Here is a 23,241-nt window from a genome sequence, read left to right as displayed (position 1 = left end):
ATACTGTTGAGGATAAGGCTCCTCCAGATGCATCTTTCCTAAACAAACTGATCTTTGTCTTTCTGATTCTGAAAAGTAGTACAGTACCACATGAATAAGCTGCACTTCCTCTCCTTCCGAAGAATCTATAATCTCTGACCATATGGGTTTTTAAATCCTTTTTACGATGGAAAAAGTTCAAGACAAAAATGTTTTTGCAGCTGGAAGGAACTGCACAGCACAATGCCTCTTGGATATTATCCCAGATTTTAGCCTGCCTCTCACAACATCATTTGATTATTCAGTCATAAATTAGCCTCAAACCCAAGACCTCTCTTCCATAGACTCAGCTGATTATTAGACACATTTTCATTGCACTCTTTGTTACTTCTCATGCGGGCGTTGTCATGAGATGGTCAGAGGACAGAGGTTGAAAAGGAATGGAACAGTTGGTGCATGAAAGTTTTCAAATGCATTTTTAGAAAAGCATGAAATATTTGGAAACCAGTTCCAGAAAATTGTTTCCCATTTTATATTCTGCTGTTCCTCTCCCTCCAACAGATGTCATGGTCTTTACTAAATCAACAGTAACCCAAAAAAAGTAAAATGTTGTATAATATTGTGTATTAGGAAGGCACTAAGTGAATCTAGGAAATTCAGATCACTTGACACTGAGAGTTGAAGTTTAAGCAATTTCTGAATATCTCATACACTCATAGGCGAAATTCGAGGTCAAGGCTTTCCAACCCCTAGCCCAAAACAACTCTGCAGCTGTTCTGGGGCAGGCGGAAGTGGTTGGCTACTTGTGGAGTTGCCTCTGCACTTTTTCCAGGGGCTGGTTTTGTCCACATAATGATATACAAACTAGCAAAACTTTGCAGGAATGCTGTTAGACCCCAGTATCCAGCAGAGAGGCCTTAGCATGAAAAATAGAGAGACCAATAGAATTGCTACCAGAATCCTATTGTTGAAGTTAAAAGAAATACTGTGGGGGGAAAAAAATATTAACGGTTGACTCCTTCCTCTTGCTGGAATAGGAGCACAAGCTGTAGGATCAACTCTTTTCAGTTCAAATATTGGGCAGAATCACCCCAGATTTGCACGCCATCACCTCGCCACTTCACACTAGGCACCATACGTCCAGCTGTGTGCACACCTCTCAGTGCTTCCAGCCCACTGCTGCTGCACGGGAGACAGGATGGCCCCAAAAGGCGCAAAGACTGCAGCCACCAGCTTCAATGATGTGTTCCTCGAGCGCCTTATGGAGGCGGTGGAGGCTCATCGTGATTTGCTCTAACCCCGCTCTGGCCGCAGGATGGGCAGCAACATCACTAATCCAGCTTGGGAGGTGGTGGCAGCAGTGGTCAGCGCCAGTGCCCTGCAAAAGAGGACAGCCACCCAATGCTGCAAGAGGATGAATGATCTCTTTCGTTCTGCCAGGGTAGGTCGCTTTTCTCATCATTCTCAACTCGCAAACCCATCACACATCCACAGGGCCCTTACTGCTGGTTCAAGGGGCATCACCATTCACTCTCTCACACACACTGTCATTGTCCTCATCCCATCTGTGGGACCACTCACCACCCACACATATCAGGCATACCTATCATCTGGCTTGGCAGGCGTCCTGCTTACATTCTCTCCATATCTACTTATGCAGGATAAGCTGACACACAATATGGAGCGGTCTCAGACTGGTGGAGGAATGCCTGAAATCAAGGTCCTCACGGACTTTGAAAACAGAGCCATCCAGCTGGCTGGCGACGATCTGGACCGGTCCTGTGCTGACAGTGAGGTCAGCGCTGCTCTACCAAGTGAGGATCCAGCAGTGCAACATCCATCAGACAACCATGCCGTGAGTGATGTGTCCTGTTTGACAGGCCACTGCCAGGCACTAATTATCTCTCCTTGCTTTCACAGACACATCTGGGAAACAGCCAACAGAGTCCACGACCCAGGGCCTCCAATCAAGCCCCGAAGAAACCTCTGAAAAGGAATCTGAAGGCACCCTCCCTCAAGTCTTGTCACAGCGCTCACCCACACCTCGATGGGACCTAGCTTTAGAGTAGCCTCGGGATCACAATCTGGTGAGCACATTGCACTGTCTGATCCACAGCAGGCAGAGGCGGGGACTCCCAAGGTCCCCGGCACGCAGAGGACTATGGAGGCCAGAACATTGCTGAGTCCGAGTCAGATGACGAGCCTCTGGACACATGTCACAGTTGCTGGAGCTGCCAAGGCAAGCTAGGGAATATCAGGAAGGGATGTCCGCTGCACTCCTGAAACATTACCTGCACCTCGATGGTGCTTGTCATTGCTGCTAGAAGGTAGTGGGCAGACTTCACCGAGTTCCATCATTCTCTCTATGTGTTCTCAGCACCTATAATGTGGGGCTGGCCCCCATCTCTTCAGCATCTGTGAGCAGTGATGCTGTGCTCCTGAAGGGGTCAGGTGCTGAAGGCGGGCAAAGGATCAGATGCACGTAAAGTTTCATGGCTGCATCTCTATGATATGACCCTGATCACAGAGCACAAGAGAGCTGTCCTTGGCCAGACAGGAGTCAGACATTCTCAGAGGCAATGTGAAGATCTATGGAGTGTCCTCACCGCATGTCATCATCATCCCCCTGCGATCAAGCGATTATTAGGGCCTCAACTGCATCTCCATGACAGGAGCTTTTTTGCAGAGGGTATGTGCGCTGCCATAAGCCAGACTGGAGTCAAACATTCATAGATGCAATGTGAAGATCTGTGGTGTCTCCTCACTGCATGTCGTTGTCATCATCTTCCACAAATCTAGCAGCTATGAGGGCCTCCTGAGTGTGCCTGCCTCATCTAGCCTGTGCGAGAGCCTCATCCCCACCATCGTCGAGGACGTCCTCACCCTGATTACCGTCAACGTCCTCCTCATCAGAGGAGACCTCCAGCTCCTCCTCAGCCAGCTCCTTCCCTGTTGTAGCACCAGTATGTAAAGGGTGCAGCAAGCGACGAAGATGTGTGATACCCCCTGTGGACTATATTGCCAGGCTCCACCAGACTGGTCCAGGCACCGGAACCTCATTTTCAGCATCCTGATGGTTTGCTCCATCAGTTGTGAGTTGCAGCATGAGCCTCGTTATACCTTCGCTCTGCTGCAATCTGAGGCTGCTGCATGGATGTCATGAGCCAAGTTCTCTGCAGGTAGCCCTTGTCCCCGAGGAGCCATCCTTGTCCCCAGGAGGCATCCCTGCAGTCTCTGGACCCTGGAAGAAGTTAGGGATCTGTGACCGACTGAGAATGTAAGAGTCATGCACAGTCTCTGGAAACTGTGTGCAGACCTGCAGGATGCCTTTGTGGTGGTCACACACCAACTGCACATTCAGCAAATGGAATCCCTCGTGGTTGACGTAGTTAACCCTGCACCTGTAGGAAACCCGAGACCTGGGCAAATCCAATCACTCTTGCACCCTGGCTCTCCTGGTCCCGGGCAAAATGCACAAAGTTGTGTGCCCTCGCAAAGATGGCATCTGTGACCTCATGGATGTATTTGTGGGTGGAGGCTTGTGATATCCCACAGAGGTCACCTGTGGAGCCCTGAAAGGAGCCACTGGCATAGAAATTGAGCGCCATGGTCATTTTCAAAGCCACTGGCAATGGATGCCCTCCATGTCCACATGGCGCCAAATCCTGCAGTAGCTGTCAGATGTGAGCGACTGATGCCCTAGACATGCGCAGTCTTCAGTGACACTGGTTCTCGGTCTTCGGCAGGAATGAAAGGCAGTGTCTATAGATCCTGGCTAGGCACCGACCACTGATGGCCTGCTGTGGCTCTTCAGCAGCGTGTGCGGGAGCGCTATCCGCCCCTGCTTCCTGAGGGTGCTGCTCCTCCCTCTGCGCAGCCAGGCATCTCAGTCGCTCTCTTCCCCGTTATCTCCACTCTCTGTACCTCATGAGGCATACAGCTAGTTCACCAGGCTCCAAGATCCTGATGCACTCCTCCTGCAGGATGAAAAAGAGAGCCGTGTGGGTTAGCATGAGTGTGCTAAGAACCTGTCTTCGTTAAGTCTGAAGGCCCTTTAATGCATTCTAAAGAGTGTTGGTCACCACTTAGATGGCCAGAGCGTAGTGCACTGCAAGGCTGCCCGAAATCCCACTTTCCACCGCCCCACTCCATCGACCGATTGGCGGCAGCTTTGCCCATTGGATTGCATGCTGTGCCCTCAGCTCAGGCGCAGGTACTCTCCTAATCTGCACTGCAAACTGCACGGTTAGCTTGCATCATGGGGGAGACTGGTCTAAACAGGATAAAAGAGAGTGGCAGAGACGCAGGATAAAAGAGTGTGAGGAGAGCGGAGACACAGAATAAAAGAGCGTGAGGAGAGCGGAGACACAGAATAAAATAGCGTGAGGAGAGCGGACCTGTGTGAGAAGGGCAACAGTGGCGGAAGATAAAAACCCGCAGCAGAGAGCCCCTTCAACCTGTTTCTATGTGTCAGAGCCAAAGTGTGACATCACAAGAAAACAGGTAGGCAATTGGTGAGTATCTCTTCCATGTCTCTTGGTTGGCCAAGTGGTCTAAATCAGGAGACATTATTACAGCTGAAGAATACAGTTAAGAAGTTCACGTTCAAAATATTTAACACCCAAATTAATTAAAAATAATAGAGATGGCTGGGCAGGCAATGTGTTGCAGCCATAGTATGAGGGGTTTGGTGGACGCCGGTATGATCACGGTGACCACATCAGCAGTAAGTGTTGGCTGCTGGAGGAACTTTGGCTCAGAGTTGATGAGCTGGAATCTGAGCTGTGGACACTGCAACACATAGGGAGGGGGAGAGTTACCTGGACACTGTTTCAGGAGGTAGTCACGCACCTTATATTAATTACATCAAATATGGACCGTGGTCAGGGACAGGAGGGTGTGGCTGCGAGTGAGGCAGGTATGAGGATCCAGAACTTAGCTTTGGACGAGCTTCAGCCAGTGCCCTTGTCCAATAGGTACGAGGTTCTTGCTTCCAGTGTGGACAAGGGCACAGACTGCAGGGAGGATGAGCAAACTGACCATAGCACTGTGGTGCAGAGCACCATTCAAGTGGGAGGAGAAAAGAAAAATGTAGTAGTAAAAGGGGATAGCATAATTAGGGGAACAGATACTGTTCTCTGCAGCAAAGACAGAGTCCCGAAGGCTGTGTTGCTGACCTAGTGCCAAGGTTAAGGACATTTTTTCTGGGCTGGAGAGGAACTTGGAGTGGGAAGGGAAGTAGGACTGGGAAAGAGTTTCTGCTGAGGGACTACGAGTAGCTCGGGGCTAAATTAAAAAGCAGAACAACAAAGGTGGTAGTCTCAGGATTACTACCTGAGCCACGTGCAAATTGGCGCAGGGTAAATAAGATTAGAGAGGTAAATGCATGGCTCAAAGATTGGTGTGGGAGAAACGGGTTCCGATTCATAGGGCACTGGCACCAGTACCGGAGAAGGAGAGAGCTGTTTCATTGGGACAGGCTTCATTTGAGCAATGCTGGGACCAGTGTCCTGGCGAATTGTATAACTAGGGTTGTAGATAGGACTTTAAACTAATTAGTGTGGGGAGAGGGTTCAATTGAAGGGAAGTTTTAAAAAATCAAAAAGAAACGAGAAAGCAGAGGTTCAGGGTAGTGAAGAGGCGAACGATAATCAAAGTGTGACAGGAAGGGGCAGAAAATATAAGTAGAAGAGTGCAACAGAAATCAGAACCAGAATGAGTAATAATGGTAAAAAGTTGAAGCTTAAGGCTCCTTATCTGAACACACGCAGCATTTGTAACAAGATAAATGAGTTGATGGCACAAATAGAAATAAATAAATATGACTTGATGGCTATTACAGAGACATGGTTCAGGGTGATCAAGACTGGGAACTCAATATTCAAGGGTATTCGGCGTTCCGGAAAAATAGGCAAAAAGGAAAAGTAAGTGGGGTAGCTTTGTTAATAAAGGAAGGTATCAGTGTGGTGGTGAGTAGTGATATAGGTGCGATAGATCGTGATGTGGAATCTTTGGGTGGAAATGAGGAATAGCAAGTGAAAGAAGTCATGGGTGGGAGTCGTCTATAGGCACCCGAAGAGTTGCCTCACTGGAGGACAAAGTATAAACCGGGAAATAATGGAGGCGTTTAAGAAGGGCGCTACAATTGTTGTGGGTGATTTTAATCTGCATATTAATTGGACAAATCAGATTGGCAGGGGTAACATGGAAGACAAATTTGAAGAGTGTATCAGGGTTTGTTTCTTAGAGCAATACATTGCAGAACCTACCCAGGAACAGGCTATTTTAGATCTAGTAATGTGTAATGAGGTAAGATTAAGAAATCTCGTATTATGGATCCACTAGGGGGTGGTGATCACAACATGGTGGAATTTCAAATTCAGTTTGAGGGCAAGCAACTTGGGTTTCAAACCAATACCGTCAACTTAAAAAGGGCAATTACAGAGGTATGAAGAAAGAGTTGTCTAAAATGGGCTCGGAAAATAAGACTAAGGGGAAGGTCAGTGGATGAGCAGTGCCAGACATTTAAGCAGATGTTTCATAAAGCTCAGCAAAAAATTTATCCCGATCAAAAAGAAGGACTCGATGAGAAGGATGAACCACCCGTGGTTAACAAAGGTGGTCAAGGAGAGTATCCAATCAAAAACTAAGGTACACAAAGCGGCACAAACTAGTGGTAGGCCAGAGGTTTGGGAATTTTTTATGAACCAGCAGTGGATGATTAAAAAGCCAATAAAGAGGGAGAAAATTGATTATGAAAGTAAATTGGCAAGAAATACAGAAACAAACAGCAAGAGCTTCTATGGGTATATAAAAAGAATGTGGCTAAAGTGAGTGTGGGACCCTTGGAGGATGCAACTGAAGAATTGATAATGGGGAACAGGGAAATGGCAGATAATTTAAACCAATATTTTGCATCGGTCTTCAAAGATATCAAATATGCATGGAGCTAATGGGAGGAAAGATCTTGTAACAGTCTCTATCATGATGGACAAAGTATTTGACAAAGTAATGGGACTAAAGGCAGACAAGTTGCCAGGATCTGATGGCCTGCATCCAAAAGTTTTAAAGGAAGTGGCTGCAGAGATAGTGGAGGCATTGGTCGAAATATTCCAGAGCTTACTGGATTCCAGGAGGGTCCCAGCGGATTGGAAAACTGCTAATGTGACGCCCCTGTTCAAGAAGGGTGGGAGATAAAGCAGGAAACTATAGGCCAGTTAGCCTAACATCTGTCATTAGGAAAATGCTGGAGTCAATTATTAAGGAAGAAATAGGACATTTAGAAAAGCTTAACGCAATCAGAGTCAACATCGTTTTGTGAAAGGGAAATCATGTTTGATAAATTTGCTAGAGTTCTTTGAGGATATAACAAGCAGAGTTGATAAATGGGGAACCGGTAGATGTAGTGTATTAGGATTTCCAGAAGGCATTCAATAAGGTGCCACATAAAAGGTTATTGCACAAGATAGGAGCTCACGATATTGGGGTAATGTATTAGCATGGATTGAGGATTGGTTAACACACAGCAGACAGAGAATTGGGATTAATGGGTCTTTTTCAGGTTGGAAAGACGTAACTAGTGGAGTGCCGCAAGGATCAGTCCTAGGGCCTCAATTATTTACTATCTATATTAACTTGGAAGAGGGAGCAGAGTTTAATGTATCCAAATTTGCTGATGATACAAAAATAGGTGGGAAGGCATGTTGTGATGAGGGCATAAGGAATCTGCAAGGAGATATAGATCGGTTGAGTGAGTGGGCAAAAACTTGGCAGGTGGAGTTTAATGTAGGTTAGTGTGAGGTCATGCACTTTGGTAGGAATATTTAAATGGAGAGAGACTCCAAAAAAGTGCAGCACAGAGGGACCTGGGTGTTCTTGTGCATGAAACACAAAGTTAACATGCAGGTGCAGCAAGTAGTTAAGAAGGCAAATGGAATTTTGGCCTGTATTGCTAGGGGGTTAGAGTTTAAAAATAGGGAAGTCTTCTTACAACTGTACAGGGTGTTGGTGAGGCCACACCTGGAGTACTGTGTACAGTTTTGGTCCCCGTATTTAAGAAAGTATGTACTGGTATTGGAGGCAGTTCAAAAGAGATTAGGCTGATTCCTGGGATGAAGGGGTTGACTCATCAAGAACGGCTAAACAGGTTAGGCCTTTATTCATTAGAGTTTAGAAGAATGAGGGGTGATCATATTGAAACGTAGAAGATTCTGAGGGGGCTTGACAGGGTAGATGTTGAGAAGATATTTCCACTAGTGGAGGAATCTCGAACTAGGGGGCATAGTTGCAGAATAAGGGGACACTCATTTAAAACTGAGATGCGAAGGAATTTCTTCTCTCAGAGGGTAGTGAATGTCTGGAATTCTATACCCCAGAGAGTTGTGGGGGCTAGATCACTGAAAGTATTTAAAGAGGAGTTAGTTAGATTTTTGAAATATCAGGGAGCTGAGGGCTATGAGGAGCTGGCATGAAAGAGGAGTTGAGGCCTGGGGCAGATCAGCCATGATCTTATTGAATGGCAGGGTAGGCTTGAGGGGCTGAATGGCCTACTCCTGCTCCTATTTCTTATGTTCTTAAGATGGGATGATGACATTGCAAGGGGTTCTGAGCGTCTCCACCAGTGACCGCTCCATGGCCAGCTTTAGCAGGATTGTACGTGCCCAGTCGTCCACCTGTTCTGCAGTTCACCAAAATGCTCATTAGTTTGCAGACTGTGCCCAAGGAGTGAAAAGTTCTGGAGCACGCGGTGGCACTTTTATGCCTCTGCATTGCTTGAGTGTGCAGATAAGCTAGAGGTCCAACTCGTCATATCATTGTGGCTGCGTCTGAAATGTCTCAGCTGCAGAGGAATGGTCACTTTATACAAGGTTTCCCTAATGCGTGGCCACTTCCCTCACCCAACCCTGGCACGTACTTGTGCGCTACCTTCAAATGCAGGGCAGTCTTTGCCACCCCCCTCCCCTCACAAAGTTTGCCTCAATTGCAGGGCAGCTTTTGCTGACACTCCCCCCCCCCCCCCCCCAACGTGCCTCAACCTTGATGTCTAACAGGCGTCCCTCAAGGGCGCTCCGCAACATTACTGTGCACTGACCACTGAATTCTCCTCAAAGTGCAGCCTGCCAAGTGCATGCTGTTTTATCTACTGTTGTGTAACATGTCAGCTTGCAATCATGCTGACATGGGCAGGTGATCCAGGGGTGGGGGGGATGAGTCCGGGGCTAGCTTTATAATGATATGCTAATGTGTTGCAATGAGGTTCCTGACGTCCGATGGCAGGAAATGTGGCTCGCCATCAATGGGCTGAGTGGACGATCGCAAACTAGTTTCACAACGTCGTGAAACCAATTTTTGGCCTTCTTGCCATATTGTCCACACTCATGCCACCGAACACACGTGATGCCAGTCGGCATGGACAATTCCGCTCGTTGCCTAAAGGGTTCAGAACCAGAAGAGACAAGGTTAAAGTAGTTGGCAAAAGAGCTAAAAGCCATCTAAAGAAAAGCATTCATTTAATGCAGCAAGTGGTTGCAATCTGGAATGCAATGCCCAAAAGGGTAGCATAGGCAGATTCAACCTTGACTTTCAGGGGGGAATTGGATAAGCACCTGAAGGAAAATGAAAATTGTACAGTTATGGGGAGAGGGCTGGGAGTCGGACTAGCTAAGTTGCTCTCGCAGGGAGCCGCCATGGACTCGTTGGGTCAAACGGCCTCCTCCTGTGCTGTAATCATCTATGATTCTATTCAATGGTTCTACGGGCATGAGCACTCCTAGTGCAGTCAAAGCTTCTTTTTGAAACATTATTTTACTCCATGTATTCATCATATTTTACTCCATGTATTCATCACGCAAGTATTCATCTCTAGACTGGCATGACTCTCTAGTGAAGGCTGAGATGCCTGCGTGTAAATGTCTACAGCACAGGAATAGTCGTTTGGTAGTATAGAACTTGATTATTGCTGAAAAAAGAGATATGTTGAAGCTTTTCGTCTTGCACTCATCAGGACACTTGGCAAGAATACCAATATAAGAGGAAAACAACAATTTATGCTGTATGTAAAGAGAGTGCTGATCGGTTGGCAAGTGGATTCTGGCAGAGGCGCTACCATGGAGAATGCACCAATGATGGTGACTGACAATTAACTGCTAACCATTTGAAATTTAAACCAGGCAGCTTGATGCTGATTGGTCAAGGCATTGCCCTGAGGAATGAGTCAGCAAATGGCTGTCACCTGTTAGCTGAAACAGATGCAATGCGTGCACATGTTCTTTCTGTCTGCAAAGAACAGAACCCTGTGTATTAATATATGTAGAATCCAATACATACAAAGGCAGCACACTGCAAGCCCAACTGACAATCTTAAATTGGTTGTCAGTGTAATTCTTAGCACACTGAGGATTATTTAGCAAATATTGTCCAGTCGCGGAATCACATCCAATGTTGGACACTGTTTTGCGTTTTGCAAGTACAGGCTGGTTGGGTACGGCCTGTACCTTGCCCGTTGCAAATTGCGGCTGGGATATGCTGTTTGATAACGATCTGCCAGTTTTTGGGACGTACGGCCTACATACCTAACATCACACTGGCACTGAAGCTCATATACCACATTACTTTTTTGTGTGGCAGGCAGAGTGTCTTTTTGGCTTGACGGCAGCATCCTTTAGTGACAAAGACCACTCGTGTTGCTACTGCGTAGTAGCAGCGTGAAACAGCTAGCTTCACCTATTGCTCAAAGGTTTTGAGATACCTTGCCCTTCCATGGTAATCTGAGGTAGACTGGGCACTTTTCAGGGCCGAAAGTGACGGCCTTAGTTCATGAGTTTGTGCGATATACAGTGCAAAAGGATCTGTTGAGGGTAGCCATTATCCTGCAGGATGCCTTTGATGCAACCTGTTTCAGCATCAAGCTTGCATGGTGAGCAAATGGCTCGGGCCCTATTTACAAGGTTGTTGATTAAGCCAATCTTATAGCACGTGGAACTGTAAGAATCCCAACACGTGTATTGTCCAGTGAAGGTAGGCTTGCGGTAGACTGTGTTAGATTTCTCAGATTTCTCACCTCATATATAAAGGATGGGGAGATTATTTGACTGCTCCATTTCAAAGGTGAATTTGAGCGCAGAATGGAGCCCATCAAGACATGAAACGAAATTATTACATGCAGCTGCGGATTTAAATATAGCAAACGTATCATCCACATATCAGAAATATGGGAGGGGTAGGAGGTTAGGTGTTAGGTTAGCAGGAAATATAGCTGGGGTCAGTGGTGTTTTCTAGGGCAGGAGGAAGTTCCACCCTGAAATGTGTCCAAATAAAGTGGGGTGTGGGACTCAGCGGCAAGGGAAGTAAAAAGCTTACACCACTCACTTTAATTTGCTACCTGGTGAACCATACTCAATACACATAATTGAAGTATTCATATATCCAGTGGCAAACGGGAGCAGATTCATCAGAAAACATGGAGTAATTTGCTACTGGAAACATTACAAACTTCAAGAACTGTGAATTAGGAGACCCACTGAAGGTTTTGTTCATTCTTCATTTTCTGATATTCAACTCTATCCGATATACATCTGCTGTGCTCCATGTTGAAATTTATGACAAGGAAAATTTAACATGACAACTATCATTTTAAACCTCCTGTCTACCCTTCCGTTAAAATGATGTCATTTGTAGTCCAGTTCTGAAGAAGTCATACGGACTCGAAACATTAACTCTGTCTTTCACTCCACAGATGCTGTCAGACCTGCTGAGTTTTTCCAGCAATTTTTGTTTTTGTTTAATTTGTAGTCCATGCTAGTGGTGTTAAAGCAAGGAGTTAGAAACTTGAAAAGGAAACTCTGCTTGTGTTTCTGCCAACAATGTTTTCTCCTTGTGTGAGCTATAATAAAAAGCAGTAAGCCCCAGGGAAACTGCGTGGTGCTCAGTGGGGAGACTAGCAGGAAGTGGGAGGTACATAGGGTGGGGGCAGTAATGTTTTGTTTTGGCAATACCACCAGGTTTTCAGGTCTATCTTCTTTAAGAGAAGCTTTGCCACAGCACAGACTGAGTGGCTTGACCAGCAGGAAAAAATCTGAATGATTCGACCACTTTGAGGATGCAGAATGTGTGTTAACTTTAGTATATATTACTTACTTTTCTTCTGAACATTTAATATTTGCTAAGAATATTTAATAGATATCTTCTGGAATATTAGATGTCAGGGAGACATTGAAAAAGAAATAAATATATTTAAGGATGTTAGCTTACCTGAAACTCAGGGTGGAATTTAATAACCTCCTCTGAGGTGAGTTTGGAGGCTGGGGGCATTAAATCGGGCTAGAGGGTGTGGCGTGGGGACCCTGCTGCTTTCCTGCCTCTGGCCTGATTAGTCAGGGACCTGCAGCGCATCATTGCAGGCAGCGCCTCTGGGAGAGCGATGGTAGCTGCCATTAATGCACCCACCAGAGGCCCAGGATCAGACAGGCGAGTTATGGTGGTATGGGGGTTGTGCAGAGAGGTAGCTGGCTAAGGAACCAGAAGTCCAGAACAGGAAGGCTCGTGGATGGCCTTCCTGCCATGATGTCAGTTAACACCCACTTTATGGCCTCTTCCTGCTGCTGCTGTTGTTCAGCCAGCGGCGGGTGCGACAGTTTCCACACGCCAAGTTCAAAATGTTGCGTACTCCCAAGGGGGAGCCCTTGTTCAAAAGCACTCATTGCCTGATCAAGGGACCATGCATTGGCTAAGAGCCACCTCCCTGTCCTTACTCCTGACCGTCCCCATCCCTCTAGCCAGTGACCCCTCTGTGCAACTTCCATCCCACCTGCCTCCTGGGTCCCTCGTTGATCCTGGGCCTCTGGTGGGTGCATGAATGGCAGCTACCACCACTCACCCAGTGGCTTTGCCTGCAATGAAGGCCTTTGATTGGCCGGCTGCTCTCGGGTGGGAGGATGGCATGACCCCCCCCCCCCCACCCGTCCTTTGATCCCAGGAATGGCCATTCATTGGCCACATAAGTGCCTGACTGACAGTGCGCCTTCCCCTAAGGAAGGTGGTGTGGGGCTCTTGCTGGCTCTGCAGCCAGCAGGCAAGACCCCCATCGCCTGGATTAAATTTTGCCCTTAGTGAAGTTTGAACAGTTTCTGAACCTATCCTTAGTCCTGAGATGAAATTACTACCTTTAACTTACATTTGAGCATTTCAGTGTCCCTATGTTTGAGTTGGGTGGCCTTGTGGTGCAGTGGCTAGTGTCCTGGTCTCTGCGCCAGGAGCCCTGGGCTCTAGTCCCACCCCAGGACTTGGTTGCCAAGGAAGGTATGTTCATAATGCAGCCAAATAGGTTGAATATTATCCTGCCAACACATGCCAATCGCAGGCAGTAAGAACGGGAGAGATTCCTGGTCAGCCATGTGATGGAAAGAATGTTGGAGCCTCTACCATCACTATCCATAGGTCCAGACTAAACGGGGATGTAAAGGTGCACATTGCCAGAGCAACTCGGACTCCCTGAGTAATCTAATACACCATCACCACCACATTTGAGTAATTCGGTCAGTTGAAGTTCATATTATTGATCCAAGGCCGCTGCTGCTTTTGGTGAGTGATTTGTCTGCTGCATGTTTTGAGCATTTAAAAATGGCAGCAGACTTCTTGCACTGTTCACGGAGAACATTCTTTGTGACTTTGATAAAGGTCACTCCCCTGCTGAGGCAGGGCCAGAAAGCTGATTGGAGGGATACAAATATGGAATTGTGGGGAAAATGGGCATAGATTTGGGAGACGGCAACAACACAACACTTTGAAGCTTGGAGAGGAGGGGGAGGTTAGAGATGGACAAAAGAACAGAGGGCCCAAGGGTGGGTGTCTTGAGGAGAGGGTGATGATAGCAGATGATACCTGAGGAGAGGTCAGCTAACATGGGACCCAGGAAGGGAAGTTGGATGCTGCAGTTCGGTTGGAATAAGATTGAGGGAGCAGGCGGTGGGTCTCGCGGACAAAATGAGCTTGGAGAAAACAAAGCAGGAGAGGAAACAGAATCTAGAGAAAAATATGAATTAGGGCTAGGGTAGTGGGGAACGTAAAGGAAGGTTAGGCCCAATGGGTTAGGGAAAGGGAGGGAAGACAGAGAGGCAGCTGAACAGGTGGTCTTGATCTTTGTGGCAAAAATGTCCATGAGTTCCTCATACAAATTGTTAGAGGTGAGGGTGGAGGAGGCAGGGGAAGATGATTTCAGAAGACAATTTGTGGTGAAGAGAAGCCGGGGTTATCCTTGTATTCCTGGATGATCTTTGTATTCCTGGATGATCTTTGTATTCCTGGATGATCTTTGAATGGTAAGCAGTTTTAGTAATGGAGAGCAGGACCCAATAATGCTTACGTGGTCCAACCAGATCTGGCGATGGACGACTAAACCAGTTGTCCGCTAAAGACATTCATGAAAATGTAGGGCTGTAGGGAAAAGGCAGGAGAACGACACTAAGTAAATGCTTATTCGGAGAGTCGGGTTAGACATGGTGGGCTGAATGGCCTCCTTCGGAACTGTAACAATTTTGTGAAATCTGCATACCTTTGACTTAAGGGAGTGAAATGAGAGGTATGCCACTGGAATGACTAGGGTGAGAGAAAGTAGTAGTTTTGATGAGGAATTTTAACAGGGAATAAATACAAACGCTGCATTTTAAACTTGAAGGGGTGGGAACATTCTTGGGGTAAAGATCATATACATCAAAAAATCTATTCGTTGATGCAATTTATTTTAACAAAATTTCTAGTACTGGCAGTGATTAATTATTGGATGGTTTGCACAAATGTGAAAGTAAGGATTCATCTTTAATTAATGCTAAATTTACATTTATTCCTGATAAATAATTTTTTGTACAATGTTCTCATCTAAAAATCTGATTGAGGAACTATGCCGTACATAAATGGTTTGAGCTGAATTTAATGCTGTGTTTTCTTTAAAGGGAATGCTTCATGCCTCCCACCAGGAAAAAATACCGGCTTCAAGAAGGGGAACAAGAAGAGCGAAGTCCTTGGACTGACTCCTTCAATGGAGGCAGATTCATGTTTTGCCAAAAGAAAATGGAGTCACTCTATTTTCAATCATTATTCTTCCATGTGTATTGACTTGGTGTATGGGTTTTGATGAGATGGCACAGTTTCAGAGTTTGTGTTTATTTTAATTTTTAGATAAAACAAATTGAGGGGACTCTGAACCTGGCTGATTTGTACCATGGACAATATTACCACAAAACAAGAAATATCTGTTTCACTAAACTGGAAACACTAAAATATACACACTGTGAACAACAATGTTTACAACCAATACAGGTGGGCCTTCAGGCCTGTTCGTACCATGCACCACATTGTCTTCCATTATTCCATTGGAAGTATACAACCAAAGCGTTTCCTCTTTTACATGTGACTTTCTCATTACTAACAAATAGAATACAAAGGCTGAGAGTCCCTTACATTTTATTTTAATGTATTAAGCTTGTTATTCATAATGTATGTCTGAAATCTTCAATCGCCTATGTAACCTCATATTTTAGCCATGTAAATTTTATGTATAGAAATACTGTAATAGTATGTAATGCATTGTTTCCTTGTGGTAAGTGATTGAGGTGCTGCCACAGGATATGAGACACTGATGAATGGTGCTATTTTGGATTTTAAACATGCTCCTTGGCAAGGTAGCTCTGATGGATTTTTATTTTTATTTTCCCTGTTCTGGGAGGGTATTGATGCTTTTCTGATTGCTTTCATTTTTTGGACTGGATTGACTTGTTTCTGAATGTGTGATGACTTTCATATTGAACCTATTAAGCTAGGAGCAGTACCTGTTGACTGAAGAGTTGAGTTGTAGTAAACTGGGTGCATGAAAGTGCCTGAGTGATAAAGGGACAATTGCAGCATTGCAACCTTACCTTTTTAAATTACTTTTTCCCTTTAGGTACTTCTTTCGTAGTTTTAAGAAATCTTTTAAAAATGCATTTTTAAATACTCAGCTGCAGGTTGAGACAAGAGATTTTGTTGCTTTGAATTACGTCCTTAATGGATAAAACACACTAAATGTGACCATAAAGTAAGCTTAAGGTATTTCACGTTTCAATAATTTCAAAACTAGGCGATTGAAAGTAACGGGGTGACTGGGGAAAAATATTAGGGTAATATCCATAGAATATAATATAACATAAAATATAAATGTTCTGAGAAAGAAGTACTTGCCAATAGAAGACCCTTTCTTTGACAGCAAGTGAATGGCGCGGAAGAATGCATTGCCAAAAGTGGGATGTGCAGAACCCAATTCTCTCTTTTTACACGAGAATCAGTTCCATTCTTGCCACAATTCAGTAAATTAGAGCCAACTTTTTTTTTCAGATTTATTAGTTCCAAGAGCAACTCTCACCAAGTCAGTAGTATATTATTCATGGTGCCAACCTTTTTATCTTAAATAGGCCTATACCAATCTCTGCGAGGCTTTCCTTTTTGTCAGGCAATTATAGTTATAAACGACATGTAAGAGGAAATTAGTTGACACCTTCACAGTCTTAGTACCAATTATAACCGTGGAACATTTGCCAACCTACAAGAAAATACTATAAAGCTGAACAGTAAATGCAGTTGACTGGATAGCTCATTGTGGAAACAAAGGTGGCGTAGTGTCCATTTTATCCCCAGATTTGTTTTTATTTTCTCAAAGAAGCTATCCTTCATTTTTGCTGAAGAACAAAAGGTCTAAATACTCACTGCAAACAGAGGGAAAAAGTGGGGAGAAAAGGATGTTTGCTATTTTGTGTTTGCTCCCTTTTAAAATAAAATCATATATTACCACCAAGTATGAGGTGCTGCTGTGTTTGATATGGTCTGAAAGCCCACCTTAAGAAATATTTTAATGTCTTCATAGCTCTTCCTTCCATGCAGGCCTTCCTGCTTGTTCTAAACTATTCCAGTTTCTGACTGTTAAATGCTGATGCATGTATTCATTATTTACTGTGTTTAAATTTATGTTTGATTAGAATTTAGTTGTGTAACTAGCCAAGTAGTACTTTAGTGGCACTTTGCAGATGTATACAGATTGCTTTATGATAAAAATACATGTTTTATTGAAAATGTGACCTTCAACTGCTTTACTGTTATACCCCATATACTCAAGTGTAACACTATTTTGTGCTTATTTTAGTGGGAATTCTTCAATAAATATTCAAAGTCAACATTAAGTATAATTTTGAAAGTGCTTTTATTTGCTTTGTTCATGGGATGTGGGTGTCACTGGCAAGGCCAGCATTTGTTGCCCATCCCTAATTGTGCTTGAACTGAGTGACTTGCTCGGCCATTTCAGATGTGGATCTGAAATCACATGTAGGCCGGACCAGGTAAGGACAGCAGATTTCCTTTGCTAAAAGATATTAGTGAACCAGATGAGTTTTTATGACAATTGACAATAGCTTCGTGGTCACTATTACAGGGACTACCTTTCAATTCCAGATTTTTAAAATTGAATTTAAATTTTACCAGCTACTATGGTTGGATATAATCCCATGTCCCCACAGCAATAGCCTGAGCCTCTAAATTGCTAGTCCAGTGACATTACAACTACACCACCATCTTCCCATAGCTACAGTTATACTACATTTATAGGAAATGCACATTATGGATCAGATAAGATCAAGTATTTTGTGCTAACTTTTTCTTAATGGAAAAAATTAAGCAAGCCAAATTCTTAGAGGGCAAATCTACTCTCTAACTTGATACAAAGCCAAAAAGATAAAAAGTTTGAAATTTGATCAGTATTGCTAGCTAATCTCAGTTGACATACCAGTAGGCATGCTAACATTGATCTTGGTGTTCCTGGGCTAAGTAGAGGGAAGATCAGCCAGTCTTCTGTCCATTTGAGAGTCTATTTAAGAGTTTTCTCTGCACTTCATATATCTCTGCCACAAATAGCTTCCGCTTTATGGGAACAAAGTACATTTACTCCACTTTATTTATCTGGATTTGCTATGTTTATCTTTTCCTGTCACAAATAATTTATATTATTTGTTAACGGGATGTGAACATCATTGGCAATGCTAGCATTTGTTACCCATCCCTAATTGCTCTTGAGAAAGTGGTGATGAGCTTGATCTTGAACCACTGCAGTCCATGTGGTTCAGGTGCACCCACAGTGCTGTTAGGGAGGGAGTTCCAGGATTTTGATCCAGTGACAGTGAAGGACACAGTTTAGCTCCAAGTCAGGAAGGTGTGTTTCTTGGAGGGGAACTGGCAGATGTGGTGGTCCCATGCATCTGTTGCCCTTGCCCTTCTGGGTGCTAGAGGTCACAGGTTTGGAAGGTGCTATTGAAGGAAGCTTGGCAAGTTGCTGCATTGTATTGCCACTGTGTGCTAGTGGTGGAGGGACTGAATATTTAAGATGCTAGATGGGGTGCCAATCAAATGGGCTGCTTTGTCCTGTATGGTATTGAGCCTTTTGAGTATTATTACAGCTGCATTTATCCAGGCATTCCATCACACTCCTGACTTGTGCCTTGTAGATGGTGGACAGGCTTTGGGGAGTCAGGAGGTGAGTTACTTGTCACAGAATTCCCAGCCTCTAACCTGCTGTATTTTTGTGACTGGTTAGCTTCTGGTCAATAGTATCCCCCTTACCCAGGATGTTGATGGCGGGGGATTCAGTGAGGGTAATGCTGTTGAACATCAAGGGGAGGGAGGTGGTTATCTTCTCTTTGGAAATAGTTTTAGTCTGGCACTTGTGTGGCGCAAATTATACTTGCCACTTTTCAGCCCAAGCCAAATGTTGTCCAGGTCTTGCTGCATGCAGGTATAGATAGCCTCAGTATCTGAGGAGTTGTGACCATATCATAGAAAAGGGTTACAGTATATAGTGCCCTGGATCGTCCTGTCAGCAGCCAAGCTGTGACTTACACCATAGGCTATACAAAAAATATAAACTTAACTGGTTGGTAGTCTGCAGGGAAAGCTCCCTCATCTTCCTGCAGCAGGGCGTACTGTTGGGAGGGACAAGCAACAAGAGCTTCCAACATGGTGTACTGCCATTGAAGCCATGCCCCATTTTGACGTCACAAGCTGAATACATGCCACTTAAGATCTGTGTTCAGCTCAGTGACAGATAAGTTTATGATTTATAATACTCTAAAACAATTAGGACATTTTTTAAAACTTACAAACTTTAAAATACATCTAACACTTTTATAACAGTTTTAAAATTGTGCTAAGTAACCTTCAGTGTGACCAGTGAAAATCTATTAAATAACAAGGTGGAGCTCGTGCTTCTGAATTTAAAGCATCATTTGCAAATTCCTTTTTAACTGATGTAAAAATAATTTAGTCATCCGTATACCTAGGCATTCATCTTGTGCTTTTAAACAGTGAACATTTATGTAACCATAACCCGAGTTTTAAGACTGCAATTAAAATTAAAAGCTGTTCCATTATAATTTGGAAAAACATGTAACTGGTGCTAAAATAATCCTGAAATACATTAATTCTAATATTTTTGCCTGATTGACATAACTGCAATGACATGATCTCTATGTTCATCTAATATAAAAAGATGAAATGTTCTAACCAGATGTGATAAGGTGCTCCATATGTCAAAAAGATTGAGCTGTTTTAAGAAATCAATATATTGATCAATTAGAGTCTCCAGAACCTTAATGTATCCAACAGTGCATTCAGCATGAAAATTGTTATAAAGCAAATAAAAGCTGTTTAGTTAGATGATAGTTAGTTAATGTTATTCTTGATTATTTTAACTTGGTAAATGGTTATTTGATCAGATGAGTGCTTTTGGATGGCATGGATTAAATGGAGCCAGGTAGATATGAAGGTCCATGACTTTTGCATCATACAGAGGTCGAGATTGTGCCAGGGGTGGGTGGGGGCAGGAGTGGAGGAGCCGGTGGAGGAAGCTGGTGGAGTGACAGGGTGTGATCAGTGTGTGTGTGTGTAGGGTGGGGGGGGGGTGTTGCAGGGGTGGCGGTTGTCATGGGGTGACCAAGGGGGACGGGGTGAGCCAGGGGTTTGACGGGGGAGCCGGTGTTGCCGGGGGGACAGGGTGGTGGTGGAGGGTGGGTTGTGGGGGAGAGAAGCTGGAGTGTTTTGACACTTGTAGGTTTTGGGTTTAAAGGGATTGGTTCTTGAGCAGGCTCTGCGCTCACTATTATCAGATCTAAAAAATCTCTAAAAGCAAGTGCAACTTCTGGGCAATCAGCCCAAGTGTCTCAATTTCATGCCAATGCCCCTTCAGAAACATGCCTGGCTGAACCATCAGTTTGCAGAATCGCAACTCCCGGCTTTAGGTGCAAGTGTTATCTCTGGAAGCCGTGGTGCTTTTGCAGCCATCAGTAGCATTGAATCATGGTCACCGCTATTGGGTCCATAAGACGGGCCATTATGTTATAAAACGTTTGTATGACAGAGGGGATAATTTTGTTACCATAACCTCATATAAAGTAGATCAGTAACATTTCTTATAGACTTCTCAGCATTATCCTGTTAACTGTAGCAAATTTGTTGATGATGAATGCCAGATTTTAGGCTTTTACACTAGATAACACATTCTTTACATGCGTACATTTATGGCCAATGTCCAGGAGATACCAGAGGGAGGATAGGCAATTTGGCCATGGTACAGTAATACAGGAGGCCAAGTCAAATCAGTGAGGTGAGGTGGGGGAGAGCAAAAAGGAATGTGGTAGTTGTAAGGAATGGTATAGTCAGGGGTGCTGTTCTCTGCAACCATGACCATGAGTCCCGAAGGCTGTGTTGCCTGCCCAACATAAGGGTTAAGGACATCTCGTGGCTGAGAAGAAAAGAGAGGTTCCAGCTTTTGTGGTCCATGTAGGATAAGTAATAATTCAGTTCTGCCGAATGAGTTTGAGGATCTGGGTTAGAAATTAAAAAAACAGAACCTCAAATGTAATCATCTCTGGATTACTACCTGTGTTATTTGTATAGAGACAAACAGATTAGAGGTTTAAGTGCATTGTAGAAAGAGTGGTGTGGGAAGCAAGGGTTTTAATTCATGAGGCATACACCTGTATAGGGAAAGAGAGATATTTCCCTGAGATCAGAGGTCTGGTGTATCAAATAACTAGAGTGTAGATGTGGCTTTAAACTAATAAGGGGGAGGGAGGGTCAAGGTAAGGGTAAATGTACAAATCTGAAGAGCAAAGTCAAATGTGTAGGGCAGAGTAGCAATTTGGGTAAAAGCAAATAGATTGTGTCAGAGAGAGGCAGACGGCTAAAAATTTGGTTGTGTAGTGCCCGTTTGGGCACCACAGGTGCAATTTTGGTCCTAAAATGGCATTCATGCCATACACATACATTTAGCGCAGGTCGTGCTGAAGGCTATTTTAGGAAGGGTGGTAGCACAAACTCGAAGAGTGTGTGCCAGAGATATGCAGAATATGCAGACCATAATGCTTGTGTTGCAATGCTGCTTTGAATGGTGCAGTGCCATTTTCAATCTCCCCGCTCAATGTAACACCCTCTCCTAACTTCGCACAGCTGAATATGCGTTGAGAGGCAGAAAGGACACCCCACCAGTACTACTTTAAAGGGATCATTCCCAACTTTCAGGTTAGTTGCTGATTAACTTTTACTGGCTTTTGCTAAATAAATACAATAGTTTGGAAGTTTGTCCTGGCACTTAAAGTGGATGAAGTCTACAGGGATTGGTGTGGCACCTGGTGAAGGATTTCGTCTGCATTCACAAGGGCTCTTCTCACACCTGTTACTCCCAGTCACGGATGCTGTAGTTTGTATGCCCCTTAACTTGCAGCATGAGTGAGAATGAGCATAAGCAACACAGAGGAGGACAATCTTCGAAGAGGCAGGAAGAGAAGGGGAAGAAGGCAACCCAGACAAACACTTTCTGCCCGGGCTGTCCATGACTGGCTTATCCAACTGCAATTCCAGTGACGACAATCTCAATTCTGCATTCACCAGCAGTCCCATGCCTCATCTTATATCCATTACTGATCAGCACAGCGTCCTCTTGGCCAAAATGCTACAATCAAAAACACCACAAAACAAACATTCCAAACCAACATAAATAAAACCATTCCAAGGTCAACTAATTGCCCTTTTTCATTCTCTTAGTGCTAATTTTCTGTGTGCCTCAGCCTGTGCAAGTGCTCCTATGCTAATCCAATGGCTACAGCATGCTTGGTGAAGACATTTGTAGACATTTACTGCAGATGTGGGTTGCCTGGGATCATGCTGCTCGCGACAAACTCCACGTACTGCAAATATGGCACACCAGCTGCACTGCCAACTCTATATAACCTTATAAATGTTTAATTAACTAAGGTTTTATGTAAATAATTCACTTGGTTCATCATAGAATCATAGGATGGTTATAGAATAGAAGGAGGCAATTCAGCCCATCGTATTTGTGCCAGTTCTCTGCAAGAGCTATTTACCTAGTTCCGCTCCCCGGCTTTTTCCCCGCAGCCCTGCAAATTTTTTCACTTCAGATAATTATTAAATTATCTTTTGAAAGCCTCCATTGAATTTGCCTCTACCAGACTCTCAGGCAGTGCATTCCAGATCCTAAATGCTATTTGTTTAATAAGGTTTTTCCGCATGCTCCTATTGCTTCTTTTGCCAATCACCTCAAATCTGTGCCCTCTGGTTCTTGATCCTTCCACCAATCGGAACAGTTTCTCCCTATCTACTCTATCCAGACCCCTCGTGATTTTGAACACCTCTATCAAATCTCCTCCCAACCTTCTGCCCTCTAAGGAGAGCAGCAGCAGTTTTGCCAATCAATCCACATCATTCAAGTTTCTCATCTCTGGAAACATTCTTGAGAATCTTTTCTGCACCCTCTTCAACACTTTCACATCGTTCCTAGAGTGTGATGCCCAGAAATGGATGCAATACTCCAGTTGAGGCCACCAACGTTTTATACAGGTTTGTCATAATTTCCTTGCTTTTGGACTTCATGCCCCTGTTGATAAAGCCCAGGATCATATAGGCTTTATTAACTGTGCTCTCAATCTGCCCTGCCTCCTTCAATGATCTGTGCACATATACCTTCAGGTTCCTCTGCTCCTGCACCGTCATTAGAATTGTGCCCTTTATTTTATGTTGCATCCCCTCATTCTTCCTATCACAATGAATCATTTCACACTTCTCTTCATTAAATTTCATCTGCCTTTGTGTCCACCCATTGCACCTGCCTTTCTACGAACTTCTGAGGTTTAATATCCGCCTCACAGCTCAAAATACTTCCAAATTTTGTGTCATCTG

The 23,241-nt window shown here is 44.3% G+C and overlaps 1 long non-coding RNA gene across 5 annotated transcripts in view; it reads left to right on the top strand.

The window, feature by feature from the left end:
* Positions 1 to 17,180, top strand: part of LOC144695323 (uncharacterized) — a 53,258-nt gene extending 36,078 nt beyond the window's left edge. For all 5 annotated transcript variants that reach the window (XR_013579937.1, XR_013579936.1, XR_013579929.1 and 2 more), the window contains exon 5: positions 14,925 to 17,180. This is a non-coding gene — a long non-coding RNA (uncharacterized LOC144695323). The remainder of the gene's footprint in view (positions 1 to 14,924) is intronic.
* The last annotated feature ends 6,061 nt before the right edge of the window (positions 17,181 to 23,241 follow it).

The sequence above is a fragment of the Cetorhinus maximus genome, chromosome 2, assembly GCF_964194155.1.
Source record: "Cetorhinus maximus chromosome 2, sCetMax3.hap1.1, whole genome shotgun sequence".
NCBI classification, from domain to species: Eukaryota; Metazoa; Chordata; class Chondrichthyes; order Lamniformes; family Cetorhinidae; genus Cetorhinus; species Cetorhinus maximus.
This window is presented reverse-complemented; position numbering and strand designations above follow the sequence as displayed.